The sequence below is a fragment of the Bactrocera tryoni genome, chromosome 2 (genome assembly GCF_016617805.1).
Source record: "Bactrocera tryoni isolate S06 chromosome 2, CSIRO_BtryS06_freeze2, whole genome shotgun sequence".
Lineage (NCBI taxonomy): Eukaryota > Metazoa > Arthropoda > Insecta > Diptera > Tephritidae > Bactrocera > Bactrocera tryoni.
In genome coordinates this window covers 47,767,484-47,788,427 of record NC_052500.1, presented here as the reverse complement: position 1 = coordinate 47,788,427, position 20,944 = coordinate 47,767,484, and the positions used below count along the sequence as shown (strand labels likewise).

The 20,944-nt window shown below is 35.6% G+C and overlaps 1 protein-coding gene across 2 annotated transcripts in view; it reads right to left on the bottom strand.

Moving 5' to 3' along the window:
- Positions 1–20,327, bottom strand: part of LOC120769074 (protein rolling stone) — a 32,515-nt gene extending 12,188 nt beyond the window's left edge. The window contains exons 1-2 of one of the 2 annotated variants that reach the window (XM_040095933.1): positions 20,021–20,327; positions 19,612–19,834 (exon numbers count right to left, since the gene is read on the bottom strand). The gene's annotated coding sequence lies outside the window, so the exon portion shown is untranslated. The remainder of the gene's footprint in view (positions 1–19,611; positions 19,835–20,020) is intronic. The other variant, XM_040095934.1, reaches the window with a different exon arrangement.
- Between the last annotated feature and the right edge of the window lie 617 nt (positions 20,328–20,944).

Here is a 20,944-nt window from a genome sequence, read left to right as displayed (position 1 = left end):
GGCGAACTGTTCGCTCCGTGTACATGAACCGAACTGACAGAATCAGACAGAGTAACGGATCAGTACTTAAGTTTAAACAAAAATTTATTACTCATTGCAGTTCTCTGGCATGTATGTATACGTATACGTACATATGTATATATTAACATTAATATTAGTGGACCACTATTGCGTTACCTACTCTCAGCACGTTTTCCTTACAATAAATGGCACAACCAAAAAATTAAAATTATTTTGCACCAAAAATATTGATTGTTATTGAGCACATCCCCTATGGCATACATACATATATGGGCCGTTATGAGCTTGTTTTGTGTAAACAATAATTCTAAAACTTTTAATGCTTCAGTATTTTGTGATGACCAAAACGGAGTAAAATTTTAAGTTGTAGGTTTTATATACAATAGGCATACATACATATATTTATAGATATACGTAATATACATACATATATAGAGGTTATATGAATGTACTATATATGTATTAAAATGTGTATATGTACTTGTAGCTTTTTTTGAGTGCGTAATCGGAATGTTTAAAGCTCAGCCTTAGTCATGAATGTAGTATTATATACACTTATATATCACTTATATCGAACTTTATATATTTTTATATGTTTTGCTCTGTTTTACCCTCTATTTGTTGTATTCCTATACATCAGAGTCATATCCGACAATAAAGACTTCGATAATTTTTAATCTGCCTTCAACCCACTGTTACAGAGCGATTCTGTAATGTTATACTCGTACAATCACAAATCTCTAAAATGGAGAATGGAAATTAGAGACAATTTTTTCGACTTGAGACGATTTTGCAAAGCAGCTCTTACATTTTATTATTTAGAGATGTATTTACACTTGAATGAAAATAAATATGTCGATAACAAATTTTAAATTTTCTATAACATAGCCAAAAATCATAATTACCAGTAAAAGTAAAATATATGTTGAAATTGATTTATTTTTAACTTTTTCGTGTTTATGTAAGTTGCTTAAAAAAATATAAAAAAACGACAATCGATTAATATCTACAGGTATGATCATCTCTATGCACTATATTTAAAACGGCAAACAAGAGTTCTTTTTATTTTTGTGGCCTGCTAACTATCATATACTCGTAAATGCACCCGTTAGTTGAAATTTGGCTAACAAAATGCAAAATTTTTTCTAATTTTAGCCCAAAATGGGAGTGGAAGGTAATAGACTCTGGGTGTGGTTGTTTATTTCAATGTGTGAAGCTTAAGTCCTGCCAAGATTCAATTCTCTGCAATTTCAACATTTCAAATCCGTTTCTAAAGATACTACACCATCATTGAATGATTCATATTTTTCAAAGTGGCTAAATTCAAGGTACTGAAGATTCAACAACTAACAAGGCGCTGGAGCAAAGTGATTTGGCAACAAATGGAAAAAAATCCACAATAGAATCACGGTTGCAAAAACCTTACTGTTGACAAATATATCGTTCAATCGAAATTAGAGGAAGAAGCAACGAAGATAGAAGAGTATTATTACTGGCGATGAGTCTTGAAACTACGCTTACGACCCGAAAACAGATGATAAATCGAATATCGTAACACAGATGAACCGAAGCCGAGAACAACACATCAAAGCAGGTAAAAAATCAAGGTAATGTTGACAGTTTTCTTCGATTATCGAGGTGTGGTACACTCCGAACTCGTTCCGACCTGCCAAACTGTCAACCAAAACACTATTTGAGTGTTATGCGTCGTGTACCGTCGCGGACTGCATTGATTCTTCGTGAGTTTTTCGCCAAAATTTAAACCAATATCGTGCCGCAACCACCGTATTCGGCTGATTTAGCTCCGCGTGAGTTCTGGCTACTCAGCAAACTTAAACCCCCTGCTTCGGGAGAACCATTTTGAGTCAATTGAAGACATTAGACGTGAATCTCACGTGCATTGACTATTCCGGAAATTGACTTCAACTTCTAGAAAAAGCGATGGCACAAGTACATTGAGGCCAAGGGAAATTACTTTGAGGGAGACGACATAGATTTTAAAGAATAAATTAAGAACTTTAAAATTATAAAAAAAAGTCTTACTATTTCTTCCTCATAGTAGTATAGCCAATTAATTGGGATTTTTATTAAAAAATTCAATGCTCGAACTCAAGCTAGGAGACCATTTATCTGGTTCCAAAATTTTTGTATTCCTACATACTTTCGATTGACTCTATACGCTATATATTGGTCAATACATGAGATATTTTGAGTATAAGTGTTCTCTACCACATTTTCTCTAGTAGTTGCGCTACAAATCCGTTAATTTAGTGTAAACTAACCACCCTAATAAATACATTTCCATATACATGTATATATTTAAATTTCATACACCTGTCTATGATTATTAACATTATAAAATACGCTCAATAAAGTAATTATAAGCATTAAAGTGCAAATAATGCACGCCATTGACTTCGTACTTTGAACCAAAACAAAACCTTAACGGCAAAATATGTGCCGGAAAACGTTATGCGAGTGAATACATCGTTATGTTTATATTAAAATTAGTATGTATTTGTAAATTACTTTATATTTAAAGTGTTTTAAATTATTATCTGCATTATTAGTGAAAAATATTCAGTATTAACGAGAATATAATTGTGTGTTTTCATTGACTTTTTTCAGTTCTATAAATTGTGTTGTTTAGGGGAGGGGTTATATACAGTTAGAATTTTCAAGAAATAAATTTTTTTTATTTTGTTTTCTTAATGTACGTATATTTAAGAATACACACAGAAAATGTCATTTTGTTCCGGTGAATATTTTCGAAGTTACACGCAAAGTCGTTTCAGACTGCTGGGAAGTGCACTCCAAATTTTAAAAGCGTTTTTCTCAAAATGGTGTTTCAAAGTAGTTTACCAACATTACTCGGCTCAGCCGAATATCCTAAAATTTCAATACGAGCTTCTTAAATATATTTTTAGTAATTAAACGATTTTTATTTTTTTATAAACAATTAGGCCGAAATTTTGGTCAATAATCGATATCTTTTAAACTGCCTTTTGTCAAAAAAATTTATTTTGCTTACCCCTTTCGGTTAATTAGTAGATACTTTAACGAAATCTGTTGTTTTTTTTTTAATTTCAGAGGATTCAGTTCAGAGATACTTATACATATGTAGTGGTCACCGCAAAACGCCTTTTTTGAAAGGAGCTCCAGAGATCAGCTGTAGTTTTTTTCCAAATATTTTTCTAAAACTAAGTCTTAAATTTAAAAGTTTTCTCAGAAAAAATTCTGAAAAATTCGCTTTTTCCCGCCTTTTAACTGTATATAACTCCTTAAAAAACAAAGGAACAAACTTTAGAAACAATGAACATTTCCGAAATTCGAATTCTGTGGGACAAACTAACATTTTCCAACTTATGTCAGCGTTGTTAACATACTTATGAACATATTTAAGACATAAGAAGTCAGTGAAAAATAAAAAAAATAATTTCTCAAATCGGAACAATTCTCACTGAACTTCTAAAAAACACACGCATTATATAGTACCTAATAATACAGGAAAACGTGAGCTCAAATATTTTTATGGTTTAGTAAATAAATATTCTGAACTTCTAAATTACACTTAATTTTTTTATAAAAAATGCCTTTTAAATAATACATGAAGTCCACAGAGCTTCGCTGCACGCGATACCTTGTACATTAAAGCACCGTGTGAAAATTTTAATGATTAACTTGTCTCATGTTTGAATAAAGTTCCATCAAATTTAAGCTTTCGATGGCGATAACAAAAACCTAGTATTGATTTTAGACTGAAGTTTGATTTATCTATTCAGTCTATATATTCGTACGGCTTTTTTACACTTGCAACAGTTGCTACAGAGTGTAATTGTTTTGTACACCTAACGGTTGTTTGTATGATCTAAAAGTCGAGTAAAAAATAGTAAGACGTTTTTCATAATTTTAAAATTCTTAATTTATTCTTCAAAATCTATTTCGTTCCCCTCAAAGTAACACCCATTAGCCTCAATACACTACGTGCCAACGTTTTTTCCAATCCTCGAAACAATTATTAAAGTCAATTTCTGGAATAGCCTTCAATGTGTGTAGCAATTCACGTTTAATATCTTCAATTGACTCAATACTGTTTCCCGGAGCGCTCGTTTGAGTTTGCTAAATACCCAGAGACATTAAATTTACCTCCAAGACGGTATGAGACGGCTTTATCGTAGCACATATCTCGTAACCCGACCTACTGAATTCGATTACATTTAGTCCTTAGCATTCTTATCATATTCCCATGTCACAGTGCAAAAGTGGGCGAAATCGAAATACATTTTGATGTTTTCACTTTCCAGTACGCAAATCAAGAAGCAATTAATATAACGGGAACAATTTGGACTCTAATTTTGAACGAAAATATCGGTCAAAGTATGGGATATACAATTGAAATTCTCAATTTTTACTCATAACAGTGTCGCTTTGTGCCTAAAATATATAAATTTGGGCGAAAACTAGACCTAGCTCCCGCATAACTAATCCGAGGGCTGCTATATATATTTCTGGCCTAATAATGAAAATAGGAATATTTATCAACAAAAATGGTTTTATTGTTTTTCAAAATATTCTCCATCAAGATTTATACACTTTTGCATGCGCTCAAACTAATTTTCGAAGCACTTTTTCCACTCCGATTGAGACACCTCCAAAACATGGTTTTTGTATGCTTCAACAGCATCTTCTGGCGACGAAAATCGTTGACCACGCATTATTTTCTTGATGTGTGGGAATAAAAGGAAGTCATTGAGTGCCAAGTCAGGGCTGTACGGCGGATGATCCATCGATTCGACGTTTTGGCCGGTCAAAAAGGTCCACTTAGTGTTGCCTAGGCCAGAAATATATATAGCAGCCTCCGTATCAGTATTTTCGAACAACCGGCGGACTTCACTCCATATTGGCGATTGTGAGGTACCTAAATGAAACCCAGAGAAATTTTTTTTTGGTATGTGGCAAGTTAATAGTACATAATATTGGCAAAAATAGACAAAATCGGGTCGATACTACCTTAAATCTCATATACTAGCTACATATAATGGCTTTCGTTCTTCTAACAAACCGTATGCCGAATATATTGGTCAGTGTATGAGTTTTATAAAGTGTATGAATATATAAAATTGCTTAGATTCCGACCCTCTGGTTGACGTTTTACACCTTAACCCTGGTCGAGATCAACGGTCTGATACACTAAGTCGAGACCAATGGTGCTTGGCTAGGCCAAGTGGTGTTTATATACATTTGTATGGAAATACGTGTTGTATTTACGCTCATATATGTACAATGTAGATACATTTTTGAAATTTCTTACCTCTCGATTTGGTTGAAATCAAATTGACTGCCTTGTTCACGCTTGGCGTGGCAATAGCGTTCACAAAAAATGTAACATTTTGAGAAAAATTACATTTTTCTTAACCTTTAGAACGCTCTAGCGGCTAAAGTATTTGACCTAGATTAACATACAAACCAATTTGGACATGTAACGAACATGGAAACAGATAAATCAACCGTGCGAAGTGATAGAAACATACCAAAGTTCATATATTTTCATACAAAAGCACCATTGGTACACTAAGGTGTAATATTATAATATCCTTTTTTCGTCCTTTTCGATACGATATCCTTGAATTTTTTTTCTGAATTCTATAGACAATAAAATTCTAGGAAGCTACCTTGAAACGCAAGTCATTTGCTACACTCTAAATATATTTAAATAACAATTAAAAACAAAATATGCCTGGCCAGACCCGACGGTCTCGATGCTTTTAATCCTACAAGTTGCAAGAATATATAATGTTTAGTTGCACCCGAACATAGATAATAATGCATTTCATGACATCCTGGTAGTCGGAAACTATTATTTTACAGACGTCAACGCGACGCAGTTTCTCGAAAATATATATGTTAGCTAAATGGGGGCTAAGAGAAGAGTTGTTACGATTTTGACAATTTTTGAGATTACCTTACACACCAAATTTCGTTGAAATTAGTAAAGTAGTTCTTGAGATATAGATTTTCACCAAAGAGTGGACGGTGTGAATGTCAAACTTTTACACCGGCTCTCCTAACGCCCTTCCTTGTCATTCCAGTCGTGAAATGGGGATTCGGGGTGAGAGAGAGACTCCGTCGCCGAGTACTGACATTTACCCCGGTGGATAAACGTCGTGCCCATGTCTCGATGGAAGAGAAGAAAGAAGTGACCGAAAAGAAAGAGAGCTATGAGAGCTGCCCTCACCACGATGTCAAAATCGTGCTTGACGACTTTAACGCCAGGGTGGGCAAAGAAGGTATCTTTGGCACAACGGTCGGTAAATTCAGCCTCCACGATAAAACATCCCTAAATGGGTTGAGGCTGATCGACTTCGCCGGGGCCCGAAATATGATTATCTGTAGTACTAGAATCCAGCATAAGAAGATTCATCAAGCTACCTGGCTGTCTCCGCATCGAAAAGACGTACGTAAGCTCCGAGGTCCTAACACCGACTTGGACCACTATCTTGTTGCAACCAAGATTCGCACCCGCCTCTGTGCAGCAAAAAAAATACGACAACAAACACAAGGAAGGTTCGACGTCGAGAAACTGAATCACAACAGACAGCCGACCGATTTACTACTCGACCTGCACTCCTGCTCTCTGAGAACACTCGTCAAAAACTCGGCATAAGTGAACTGTGGGACGGAATTTCAAGCTCCTTACGTAGAGCTGCAACCGAAACCACTCGTTTTCGGAAAATGCAAAAGAATAGCTGGTACGACGAGGAGTGCCATGTCGCAGCGGAGAGAAAACAGACTGCCTATCTCACAACGTTACAATCGACCACAACACGTGCGGATAGATACCGAGAGTTGAAGAGCGAAGCGGGACGCATTTGCAGATAGAAAAAGGAAGAGGCCGAAACGTGTGAGTATGAAGAGCTTGACAAGCTTGCCGACAGGGGTAATGCTCGAAAATTCTACGAAAAAATGCGGCGACTAACAGAAGGTTTCCAGACCGGAGCATACGCTTGTAGAACCTATAGAGATGATCTAGTGAATGATGCCCAGAGCATACTGAAATTATGGAGGGAATACTTCTTCAGTCTGCTGAATGGCAGTGAAAGTAGAACACCAGGAGATTGTGAACCCGATTCCCCAATCGATGGAAATGGAGCAGACATTCCATGGCCCGATCATCAGGGCGTTCGATTACCAATTGTCAGCCGGGGAAGAACTGATAAGGAACATGTATCATAAGGTTCTATATCGAGCGTATTTTGTGAGAGCTTAAAGTCCACCGTCAACTAACTGATTGGATCTTATAAGGCCTGGAAAATAAACAACTGACCAGATATTCACCATGCCCCAAATCTTGGAAAAAACCCGTGAAAACTAGGATCGACACACACTACCTCCTTGTCAAAATCAAAGTTGTTTTGGACAGAACGAAAAGGTGCTGCCTTTGTGGCAATACGTCTGAATTTGGTAGAAGGTCGAGAAGGAGCTCTCCGAACTGTTCGACACCAAACGACGTTTCAGACAACGCGACTTCTTTTCGTGTGGCTTCTTCAATCTGTTGCTGAACAAAATAATTCGATCTGCAGACCTTAATCGAGCAGGTACAACCTTCTATAAGAGTGTACAGCTGATATTGATATCATTGGCCTCAACATCCGCTCGGTTAGTTCTGCTTTCTTCAGACTGAATGATTAATGCGGTGAATAACGCATTCGATTAAACGATGAGCTGTACGAGTTATACGATGACATTAACACAGTTCAGCGAATTAAGAGACAGTGGATACACTGGCTAGGCATTGTCGTCCGTATGGATAAAAACTCTGAAAGTATTCGACGCTATACCCGCCGGGATAAGCAGAGGAAGAGGAAGACCATCACTCCGTTGAAAAGATCAGGTGGAGAATGACTTGGCTAGACTTGAAATTGCCAATTGGCGATGGGATCAAAATTTCCTTTTATTTCTAATTCAGAAGTATAAAAGGCAACCTACGTACCGCATCTAGGGTCAATGTGCAAGAAATCTTAATAAAATACAAAAAGTTTATATAGTTTTTAAGTTCAATTTCAGGTTTTGCCATCATCTGAAGGTGTTTCCCAGGGTTTGATCCATGCAAGTAGAGTGAGTATAAAATTTTCGGTTATACCCGATCTTAGCCTATCCTTACCTATTAGTATCAAGTTTTTCATAGTGGAAAATAATAAAAATAAATAAAAATGTCTTATAAAAAATTTAAAAATCGAATACATAATTAAACATAAAGAAAGATACACTCATGTACATACATATATATGTATATGACTTGTCAATAAAAAATTCTGCATACAAAAACAACTTCATGTGAGTACATATGGGCATTCACATTAAAAACTTTAGACCAGTCATTGACAGCTCCAAGAGTCTAAAAAGCCTACACTTCAAACCACACTAAATACATACATGTACATATAGTTATAAGTGGTTAACATGTTTTATGTGAAACTGCCGAACTGACCTTGAACTTGGAAGCACGCAGTACTTAAATCAAGTGAATCAAACAAAAGCAGTACTTAACAGAGTAAAGAAAAATAGCAGACACAACAAAGAAAACAAGTAACATACAGAGGTATTTAACCTACTTGGAGGACCAAGCTAGCATACAGAATAGCAATGCGTGCGTAGACTCTAAATATGAGCGCATTTATGGAACTAAACATGAATATTTTGGAACGTACCATACTTATATTGAGATATAGGACTCATAGTACATATGTATATGTTATATATGTGACCTGGTCTACGGAAAGGGGGCTTAGGTGTCAAAAAATCAATTTTCACTTTTTAGTTGCTTCGGATGGAAGATGAGATGTTTTTTCACGTTTCCCAGAAAACTAGTTTTCGCACGTTAGCTCCCTTTTCGTAGACCAGGTCACATATAATGTAGTAGCTTGGTCTTATTGATTTCTGTAAACAATTCCAATAGCTTGTGTCAAATTGTGTATATTTTATAAGAAATCTTCTAAATGTTTTTCCACATAATTATTAGTAATTTGAGGAATTTCACTTTTTACTTATGTACAACGATTCTTTTATCTCTCCGAAAAGACGTCGGACATAGTGTCACTGACGCATGGAATATGATAATTGCTATGACGACGACAATAATACGCGAAATCAATTTGAATGCACGACAGCAGGTTATTTGATAGACAGCTATTGGATGTAGTAATTTTCAATTCTATGATACCAATTGAACCTATGTACTTACATCTTATTGATCTAAGCACTCGGTCAGATGTACTTAAGTGTATAAATAGGCAGTTCACTGGTTAGGCATATTCTGATCATTGACCAAATGGATATGAGGAAGAAATATTTTTTTATTGGCTTCTTGTTAAATTAACACTCTGTCAAAAGTAATTGCCCTCGTCAGACAGTGGAAAACTTCCGGAAAACAATTCGTTTTTCTCAAATATCGGAGAGTGATTGGAAAAGCCCATAGAAGATTTTATTTTAAGACAACAAACATGCTGTCAGAAACAAGATTGATACCGTTTTGGTCTCCGACACACACTCCTCAAGACCTCAAAGATATACATAGATTAGATGAAAGAGTGTTTGCGAAGAAATCAACGCAAGCGTCGTGCAACTCTAACTTACCCAGACGGCGAGAATATAGTATATGGTATTTCATGGTGCTTGTCAAAGATACACTATCTGGAAATCAGTTCTATCACATCGACAAAATACTTCAATGACCATCTCCGTGAAACTAAGATATCCATCAACAAGTTCGACATTTCGAGATCTGCGTAAGTTATCTTCTTAGGACAGTTTGAACACTATACAAGTACATATAGTATTTTGATTTTCACACATCTCTAAAGCTTAAGCTGAATAAAAGAGGTCTAAACCTTAAAACAATTAAAGAAATGTTGAATCTATCATCATTCAAAGGCCTAAGCCCTCTCTATTTGTTCGTTAGCATAGTTTTATTCACCATTATAGGAAAGTAAGCTGGAAAGTCCCAATGAAATGCCGGGCTTTATACATTATAAGGGCAATTGTGGGTTCATAGACATAATCCCACACTATAATAGATAACAGTGAAACTTGCATTTCCCTTTTTTTTGTTAAATGATGAAAATTTGCGAATTTCAAGCTATGTAAGTTAGTGAGACGGAGATTCATACATTCGATATATGTATAGAAGCTGAGATTAGTACTACAAGGTGCTTTCCAATGTAAATAGGAAAACAGGAATGATGAAAAAGCTTCTTTATCGGCGATGATTTATTGCCTTCTATCCCGTAGCAGAGTGCACTAGTGGTTTCAACGTTTTCAAAGTGGTCGTGAGGAGATAAATGACGATCAACATGTGGGCCAATCGAAATCTGTGATCACCGGAAATTCCATCGAAACTGTGCGTGAATTAATCAAAAATCATTGAAATTCATGGAAATGGAATTAAACATCTGAAAAACATCGATTTATCACATTTTGGCCAAACATTTGGGCTTACGAAAGGTGTGTGCACGGTGTATTCCGCACAACTTGACTTGGTCGTCATAAAAAATGCATTTGTCCATGAAAGGAAAGCGTTATGCAGACGTAGAAGCTATTTAAAGGGCTTGCAGCGGCATACTGGCGGCCATACCGGCCAACGAGCTAAAACACTCGTTCGTTTTGGACCGTGCAAAAAGCCGTAGTGAAGCAGAAGGAGACTATTTTTAATAAAATAATATGATTTTGCCGATAAAACCATTTATTCTGTTTTTTTTTAAGTCCTATTTACTTTAGGACGCTCCTTGTATGTATGGGTTTATTTATATTAACATAATTTTTTTTAATTTTGATTTATCTAATGGAAAGTCAACAAATTTAATGGGGTTTAAATTGCAAGCACATAAAAATTTTTAACGCTGCCGAACTTTCTAAAACTTGTTTAGCCTTTATAACTTTACAAATTATTCCGTAACAAAATGCCTGAAAATTTTGAAATTAAAAGATTATTATTTAGTTATATAATATACATACATATGTTCACTGTTATTAATGCTTAGTTATTATTGTGTGAACGTAAATACATACTTATGTGTATACGTCTTTATGAGTAGATGTGCAAAGAACAAGCCAAACCTTTGCATGCGTCATTTATTAGCAAAACATCTGTTTAATAACTAATTTTATCCAATCCGTCATGATTTTTATTTGCGCATGTAATTACCAACTGTATTTTTTGCTACCTCCCAAATTCGTAGTCATACTCGAATCAGAAACTTGTTTGTAGTGTTCAAAAATTTTTTAAGAATCTCCTATTTGAACATGATTTATTTTCTGGCAATTTTTAAGTGTTATTGTAATTAAGTAAAACATTTTCTTATAATTTTTTTCAAACTTGTCGAATATTTCGCCAAAACTGAATGAAGGAATAGTGTGTTAAAACTAGTATAAAAATAAAAAAAATAAATGCATTTCAAACCTTTGGTAATATATTTGAATTTGATAGACAGTTTTTCACTTCAATCAATCGATTTAAAATTTTTATGCCGATTCGGGAACTAACTTCTTGGCACACCTCCCCAGCTTAGAAGCCCCTAAAATTATCATAGCATATTTCACAGAAATGTCAGTATCAATACTTCTTTTACATTACCATATAATATACAGTTCTTCAACTGTTTTATCAAACTAGTTGTTCGTGTTGGAATCTACATTTGTCTTCTTGTCTGCCTTTTTGAAAGTGTTTTTGACCTTGCAATACCACAAACGGCGTATGCCAAGATTTGGAGAGTTTTGGAACAATCTTTATATACATATAAAAAGTATGTGTCAAGTTGTTTGTCCGCAATGGACTCTTAAAATACTAAACCGGTTTTAGTGAAATTTAGCACACTGTGTCCAGTTCGAACCAACTTAAAAGATAGTATAGTTAAAACAATTCATAAATAAAGAATACAGTAAAAGCTCTCTTAAATGGACGTCCATTAACCACAGACATTGTTGATGTGTATTAAGTACAATCTATAAAGCGGACAACTCTATTAACTGGTCAGAAATGTTGGTAACCAGACATTGAGAATGCAGCCTTAAATTCATTATTATTTTCAAAATATTATATACATACATATGTACATATGTATATTAAGTGTGAGTTTTTTTGAGGAAATGTATAGTATATGTACATAAATCTCTGACACTCTGACATGAACAAATACATACATACGTAAACAAATCTAAATACAATCAAATTGGAAAATTTATTAAATATCTTATTCATAAGCTGATTATCAGCTAACAACGTATAAATATTTGAATAAGAATATCATTGAACGATAAAGTGCTGAACACTATGAGCGCGACTGACTGCAAACGACATCTGTCAAATATTAGAATACACATATTCTTATGGACACAGTTATGTAGTTGTGCAGCTGCCTCAATAACTGTGTCCCTAAGAAAGTGTGTATTCTAATATTTGACAGATGTCGTTTGCAGTCTGTCGCGCTCATTGTGTTCTGCACTTAATGCGAAAAAGAGAAATGCATATAACAAAAACAACGTGAGTACAAGTACGTACAACAACAGAGTAATTAGAGAAAAGGTCGGTTTATACATCGGATTTATTTACTTATATGTATGGATATCCACAAATAAATAAACAAACGTTCTTTGTGAGAACTTGTAAATGAAATAATGACTGTACGTTGTCAGTAAGGCAATTTTCTTAAATAAATGGGTTTAAAGAATGTCTCATATTATATCCATATTTTTGACTTCACAAAAGGTTTTTGGACATTAACCCAAAAATTGGATGTTTGTAAACCATAAAACAAATAGGGATATACATATATTAAATATACATATACATACATCAAAATCTGAGGATAATAAGACGAATTAATTTCATTCAAGACGTAAGAAAGTAACAAACAAGTAAGGAAGAGCTAAGTTAGGGTATAATCGAATATTTCCTACTCTTGCAACTTGCAAGGGAAGTACCTTCAAATATATAAGGCACGTTAGTTATATAGGGTCTAGGGCGAGTTTTCAATTGAATTTATTTAATCTAAGCACAAAGATACACCGTTATAAGAAATACACGCTCTCTCAATTTTATTAAGATAACTCACATATTGGTCGATATAAATATGCGGTATAAAGTCACCCGGAAATTCGAAGAACATGTTTAGATTTATACTTGTAACCCTCCCAGTTGGATACAAAACTAATCAAATATTATTGATTTTTTTGAATACAGCACTTTTTCGAATGTTTCCCTTCGTTTTTTTTCCGTTTTGCAATTTAAGATATAATAAGTTTTATTGGACAGTAACGTAGAAGCTAAGAACTAATAGTTTTTATTAGATGATATACTACTGTGATGAAATTGAAAAGTGAATTTTTAATTTATACTTCGCGTGTTTTTTGAATCCGTAAATTTTTTCTGTAAGTTGTTAGTACTGTTAGCGACATCTATGCTAAATTTCATGCCAAAATATTCATTAGTATTTGAGAAACGCCAACAAACTGATTAGACCTTATCAGTGTGGCTTTAGACCTGGCAAATCAACAACCGACCAGATATTCACCATGCGCCAAATCTTGGAAAAGACCCGTGAAAGGAGAATCGACACACACCACCTCTTCGTCGATTTCAAAGCTGCTTTCGACAGCACGAAAAGGAGCTGCCTTTATGCATGTCTGAGCCTTGGCACTCACGTCACTATTGACAGTCATAACTTTGAAGTTGTAGATAATTTCGTCTATCTTGGAACCAGCGTAAACACCACTAACAATGTCAGCCTAGAAATCCAACGCAGAATAACTCTTGCCAACAGGTGTTACTTCGGACTGAGTAGGCAATTGAGAAGCAAAGTCCTCTCTCGACAAACAAAAACCAAACTCTATAAGTCACTCATAATTCCCGTCCTGCTTTATGGTGCAGAGTCTTGGACGATGACAACATCTGATGAATCGACGTTGCGAGTTTTCGAGAGAAAAGTTCTGCGAAAGATTTATGGTCCTTTGCGCGTTAGCCGCGGCGAATATCGCATTCGATGGAACGATGAGCTGTATGAGATATATGAGGACATTGACACAGTTCAGCGAATTAAAAGACAGCGGCTACGCTGGCTAGGTCATGTTGTCCGAATGGATGAAAACACTCCAGCTCTGAAAGTATTCGACGCAGTACCCGCCGGGGGAAGCAGAGGAAGAGTAAGACCTCCACTCCGTTGGTAGGAGAAGGATCTGGCTACGCTTGGAATATTTAATTGGCGCTACGTAACGAAAAGAAGAAACGACTGGCGCGCTGTTGTTAACTCGGCTATAATCGCATAAGCGGTGTCTACGCCAATTAAGAAGGAGAAGATTTGAGAAACGCGTCGTTTTGTGAGGCTCTAAAAGTGAATTCTTTGATTTTTACTATGTCTGAATTTATTGAACAAAGGAGTGCGATAATGCACCATTTCATACTTCATTGGTTATTCGTGATCATTTCGCCACATTTTCAACTAATATCGTGCCGCAACCACCGCATTCGCCTGATTTACCATCTTGTAACTTCAGCCTATTCAACAAATTCACATGACCACTCCGAGGATACCGTTTTGACTCTAATGGGGATATAAAAGCTGAATCGAAGAAGGCTTGATTTCCAGTCATCATTCGTTGGCATAAGAATATTCCAGCGGGAGGGGATTACTTTAAAAGAGGTGAAATGGACAAAATTCACCTGCTTACAGCAGTAATCATTTCAGTAGTACATTACAAATTTTCGCCAAGCAATAAACACTTTCTAAGCTATGTAATAAAACGTAAATTTTTCTAACTGTCAGGGTTTCTATCTCCGTTACTGTGTGTAGGAATTTGTCTTTATCGAAAATCCGAAAACTAGATTGTATTAATTTGAATTGCATTTATTTATGAAAACCATTCTTAAATGTGTATTGCTTTACTGTGAACATGATGAGTAAATACAACGAACGTGTTTTTTGCAGACTTTTGGCTATTAAGCTATGCACTTTTATAAGTTTATTTACTATATGCTTGTCATTGTCACTTATATTTTCACAGTGCATTTTCTGAATGTTTCCATTCACATACAAAACTCGAAAGCTGAAAGAAAAATCGGATCTTGGCCCACAGCAGTGATTAGCTTGCTTTTAAACGGTCAAAATACGAAAAAACCAACTGCGAAAATTTTTTTAATTTACTTTATCTTGTTTTTACTAAAATTTGTATGGTATGTTAACCGCTTGAAGCTTCAAACAACAACAACTAACATTGTGGTAACTTTTTATAACTAAAACTTGTATAGCACATACAAACATATTTGTAGGAATGAAAGATCTAAAAAGTGCTGAGGTGTAAAGGTTACGTTAAAGAGTAATGTACAGTAATAGCTAAGCATTCTTGTATGATTTGCAGAGGTATTAAATAAATTGCACAATAATTGCGATAACATCTTCCTCAGCAAGTGGTATTGAGGCTAAGACCAACATTTTTAAATTGCTTATAAAGACATACCATACATATGAACGTACATAACTTACAATTGCTAGCATCCCGTTTAAATCAGTATTATTTTTGTAATAAATTTGCTCAATAAACGGTTTTAAGTAGATGTCGTAAATACGGTTTCAATAACTAAAATTTTGTCTTTGCGGTTCATCACTATAACTAAAGAAAATTACTTCTTTTTTGATACATTAAAATCATATTTGGATGTAAAATGTAAACTAAGGAATGATATGGAACCTAGCCTATTTTAATTACCAGTATTAGGTTGTCAAATATTTCTTGTCTTTTAAATTTCGCGGCTATGTATAAGGCGCTACAAAATCTGGCATATTTGAAAGGTCTTAACATAACCTACAAAACGACGGTATGCACGATTAGTTAGGATATTGCGTTCAACAGTTATAGACGTGTGAACATGGAGTTCACTAATGCCGAAATTCGCGCTATTTTAAAGTTTTCCTTCGTTGAAGGCAAATTCGCTAGAGAAACGTTCCGTGAGATTAATGGAGTTTTGGGGGATGGTACTCTGTCACTTCGAACTGCGGAGGAATGGTTTCGACGATTCAGAGCGGCTGAAAACGACACCATGGATAAGCCAGCCGGCGGAAGACCTGTGACGAGGAATACCGATCAAATCTTGGAAAACATCGAGTTAGACCGGCATGTCGTCATGTGGCATCTCGTGACATCGCGCAGAAGATGGGAGTTTGTCACCAAACCATTTTAACCCATCTGCAGAAGGTTGGATACACAAAAAAGCTTGATGTTTGGGTGCCGCATGATTTGACGCAAAAAAACCTTTTGGACCTAATCAACCCCTGTGATATGCTGCTGAAACGGAATGAACTCGACACATTTTTGAAGCGAATGGTGACAGGCGACGAAAAATGGATCACATACGACAATATCAAGCGAAAACGGTCGTTGGCGAAGGCCGGAAAACCCCCAAACAGTGACCAAGCCGGGATTGATGGCCAGGAAGGTTTTGCTGTGTGTTTGAAGAGATTAGAAGGGAATCATCCACTATGAGCTGCTCCCATATGGTCAGACGCTTAATTCTACCATCTACTGCCAACAACTGGACCACTTGAAGCAGGCAATCGACCAGAAGCGTCCCGAATTTTCCAACAGGAAGGGTTAGTGTTCCACCAGGACAACGCCAGCTACGGGAGCTCGAATGGGAGGTTTTATTGCATCCACCATAAAGCACGGACATAGCGCTAAGTGATTACCACCTGTTCCTGTACATGGCGAACGCCCTTGTTGGTGTAAAGTTGAACGCAAAAGAGGCTTGTGAAAAATGGCTATCCGAGTTCCTCGCATATAAGGAGGGGGGCTTCTACGAGGTGGGTATTATGAAGTTGCCGTCTAGATGGAAAAAGATTATCGAACGAAATTGCGCATATTTGAACTAAATCCGATCACTGTAACACTTTTTATAAGGTATTGAAAAAGCGGAAGGGAGATCTTTGACAATCTTATATTTATAGAAAACAAGCAAGCCATGTTTCCGTTGAAAATTTAATTTAAATCCATTTAATTACAGTTGCTATAAAAAATAATAACGTCAGTAATTCTAATAAGCATATACTATATAAAAGAGCTAGATAATGATATTTCAATCACAAGTCATTGACGAATATAAGAAATTTTTTGCGTATTACAGTCAGATGATAAGCAAATTGGAGAGAAGTTGTTATACATACTTATGTATAACTCAAAGAAAATTTGCTGAAGTCCATCAAACCTTTTCTTAAGTACCTTTATGTACAGCGATTTCGAGCAAGGACAGCTCATGCAGCATTAAACTGGCTTCCACAATTCAGAAACCCAGAGATGCCGTTGGCCATCTTGAAAATGCAGATGCTATGTATAATTAATTTGGAATGCAGACATTGCCGAAAAATGTTAGCAAGAATACCTAAATTTGAAACGTATAATGCACGGAGTGGAGATGAACAAACGTCCAATGAGAGAAGAAATAGCTGCAGAAAGCCTAGTCACAAAGATATATTGAACATAGCAGAACAGTTTAAAGTTGGTGCATCGAATAGCGAAGATGGGCAAAGCTTTTATGATTGTTAGGTATGTAGGTAAGAAAGCTTAGTAAAATTAGGAGAGCAATATGTTTTGGTAATCGCGGACTACTTCCACACTCGGCCACGGTATACCCGATTCCTAATAAAAAGGCGGAAACAGTAATAGACGTATTGAAGAACACTTGCGTAATGAGTTACGATGTGCCACTAGAATTACATTCTGACCAGAATGTTCAAATGGCAATGTTTTGGTAACGATCTATGTATTATGTAAAGGCTGCCGAATAACCAGCAGACATACATACATAGTTATATTTAGAGGGCTGTCAAGTAAATAGTAAATTATTTATAATATACATACATATATAGTTGTAACTCGGGTGGTAAAGCATTGAGTTTTTAATCTAGAAATAAAAAAAGGGAATATCAATTAAATTGTGACTTTTAACTTACAATTCAGTGTTTGCGCTCATAGTAGAGGTATGGTATAGAACTTACTACAGAACAACGTTTAAAATCTTGGAAATTTATTCACTTAAAAAAAATTTACGCATGTTTAACCTACAGGAACGCACACTATTCGCATTAAAGGACTCACAGCATGTTAGAGGTGAGTATTCTCCTGAGAAAAAATGTTGGACTTCAACTGATTTGATTTGCTCTTTAGATCAGAGCGCTGCAAAACAGTGATGATTCACATTTTCAGCTTAACGGGTAAGTATATAATACGTAATCAAAGTTCTTGTGTATTTTATTTGGAACGCTTACAATTCTGATGAAAAATTTGTAAGACGTGGTTCACACATCGAAAGCAAGAAGTTTGTAATACTCCGAAAAAAAGCCGGATATACATATGTACATATAATTCCAATTTCTGTATATACGCGAACTAGTCCCTCAGTGTAGAGATATCGACTTGAAATTTCGCTCACTTCTTTTTCTCCCCAAGAAACTTCCCATTCCTTAGAACCGACATACAAACTGACCGATCAAAATTTCTTCCTTAATCTGTTGTATGAAGAGAATTATAGCATCTCAAATTAACATTATTTATTTTTAAAATGAAGACGCAGACAACGTTAATAACAATGGTGAGCCAAACATACAAACGATTTATGAACTTTTGGATCCAAAAGTCAACATCAACCGTATCCGTGCAGAATGGTTGCAGCAGACAACAAGCATTAAACTGTAAAACTATTAGTTCATCGATACAAACTTTAGGGTTTAACCATGTTACCAAATATTCGCTCATCAAAGTATTCATTGTTTCAACGATATTTAAGACAATTATATTTCCGCAACGTTAGATGCTAACGTGAGCTTGCTTTTGTTTTTAGTTTTTTTTTTGGGTTAAAAAATAATCGGTTTTCCCAGAATTACTTGAAAACGATTCAATTATATACGGCACTATGCTATGTTGTAGCCAGGCCATAAAGCCATAAAGATATTGTGGAAGAAAACAACACTTCGGCTTATGTATACGAATATCGGTAATTTAAATCATTAATTCCACATTTGATCACTCCGTGGTAATCAATTTTGGCGGAGACTTCCAACAAGTTCAAAAAGAAACTTAGTTGACTTTGGTGGTGGTCGAACTTAAAGCGAAAGAGATAATCGATTTTTCTAGATTCACAAATTCACCGACAGCTTTCACTTTCAATAAACAACAATACTGAACATAGTGTTATCACACTAAATATAACTGAAAACAGATACTACTGAAATCACTAACTTTTATGTAATAAATAACAGGAAATGGCCAAGATCTTCGAGAAGAATTTTTAAGCTTGTTTGGGTTATTTGATTTTTTGTGAATCTTTTTAGTTTTTTATCTTCTGCTGCGTATAAAAATCTTGAAAAATACAAAAAATACAGAGTCATAAAACATAATACGTATGCACGTAATGCTTATTGTCCCACGAACGGTTGAAAAACCATTCGCAGACAGACACAAAACAAAAACGAAATAAAATCAACACACAAAGCTAAGCAAGTAAAGCCAGATAAAAAGCATAAAACACTGCCAAACACAAATTGGGTCAATTACCTTGCAATATCACCACACGGCTAACAGGCGTAGAAGTATGGTTGTTGTTCTTGTTGTTGTTGTTGTTGACACAGAGGCAAGCTTGTGGTTTATGGTTGTGCCAAATGTTTCTACGCTTCGAGCCAAAATGTTGCGCATGCGTTTACGATTTCATTGCACTAACACAGCAACAATACGTGTCTACAAAAACAGCTTTGCCGCAATATGCAAAGTAATTGAACAGCTTAACGGTAAGAATTAAATTTTGTGATTGCGGTAAAGACAACAAAAACTATTTAACTTGCCGTGCACGCAACTTGCGAATCCACACAGGCATATAAATATACATATGTATGTATATACATATAAGTATGTATATCTACATATAAATATACAAAAAAAAAATCGAATAAAACAAAATCAAATTTACACAGCACCGAAGTTCTGGCAACAACACTATAAACAGAACGCAATTTTCTTTAAAAATATAATTTCACTTTTATTATCTGCAATACCAGGAACACTTGTTGGGCGTCGCTATAAATGAGCCTCCAATAATTAGTCACTTTTCCGGGTAATTTTCGGGATTTTTGGCGGAAATACACGGTCCGTATAGTACCAAAATAAGCTAGCAACAACAAAATATTATTTTCGTATTTATTGTTAATGCGCAACCGCACATTCACAGCAACGAACCGCTCGACGACGCTGTGTAGCTCCAACTGATCCAACAAACGAAGGCCAAGCGCAATTCAGCGCTCCCACAAAGCTATCATACACATACACATGCGCACACCAACAATGTGCAACTAAGTAAACCTTTAATAAAAGCATGCCCCCAAAATGTAGTCGATCAACGGTTAGACGATAAAAAAATAAAGAGCGCGCTGATGCTGAGTTCTGCGCTCTGCTTTGATCTGCTCTGATTGGGTAACAGTCTTTGAGTGAGCTTTTTGTTAAAATGGATACAAGCGGTTTCTAGTTCAGTGAGCAGCTTAAAAGTGTCCACCGTTATAAACCAGACCAAGCCAAGCAGGAAAAGTAAAACAAGTAGGGCTTAAACTGTTTGCAAGAACTTATCATACATAACTTTATCTGCAGTGCACTGCAGTCCACTGCAGTGGTAAACCTCTGTCATATTCTATAAAACCTCTTGTTGAAAATATTATATGTACTCTGTGCCCTGTGCTCTGTAAGGTGACATTGTATTTATTTTGAAAATTCTTTATTTATTCTTCCAAATCAATTTCACCCCTTCAAAGTAATCCCCTCCCGATGCAATGCACTTATGCCAACGGATTTTCCAATTTTCGAAACACTGGTTGTAGTCACTTTCCGGGATGACCCGCAGTTC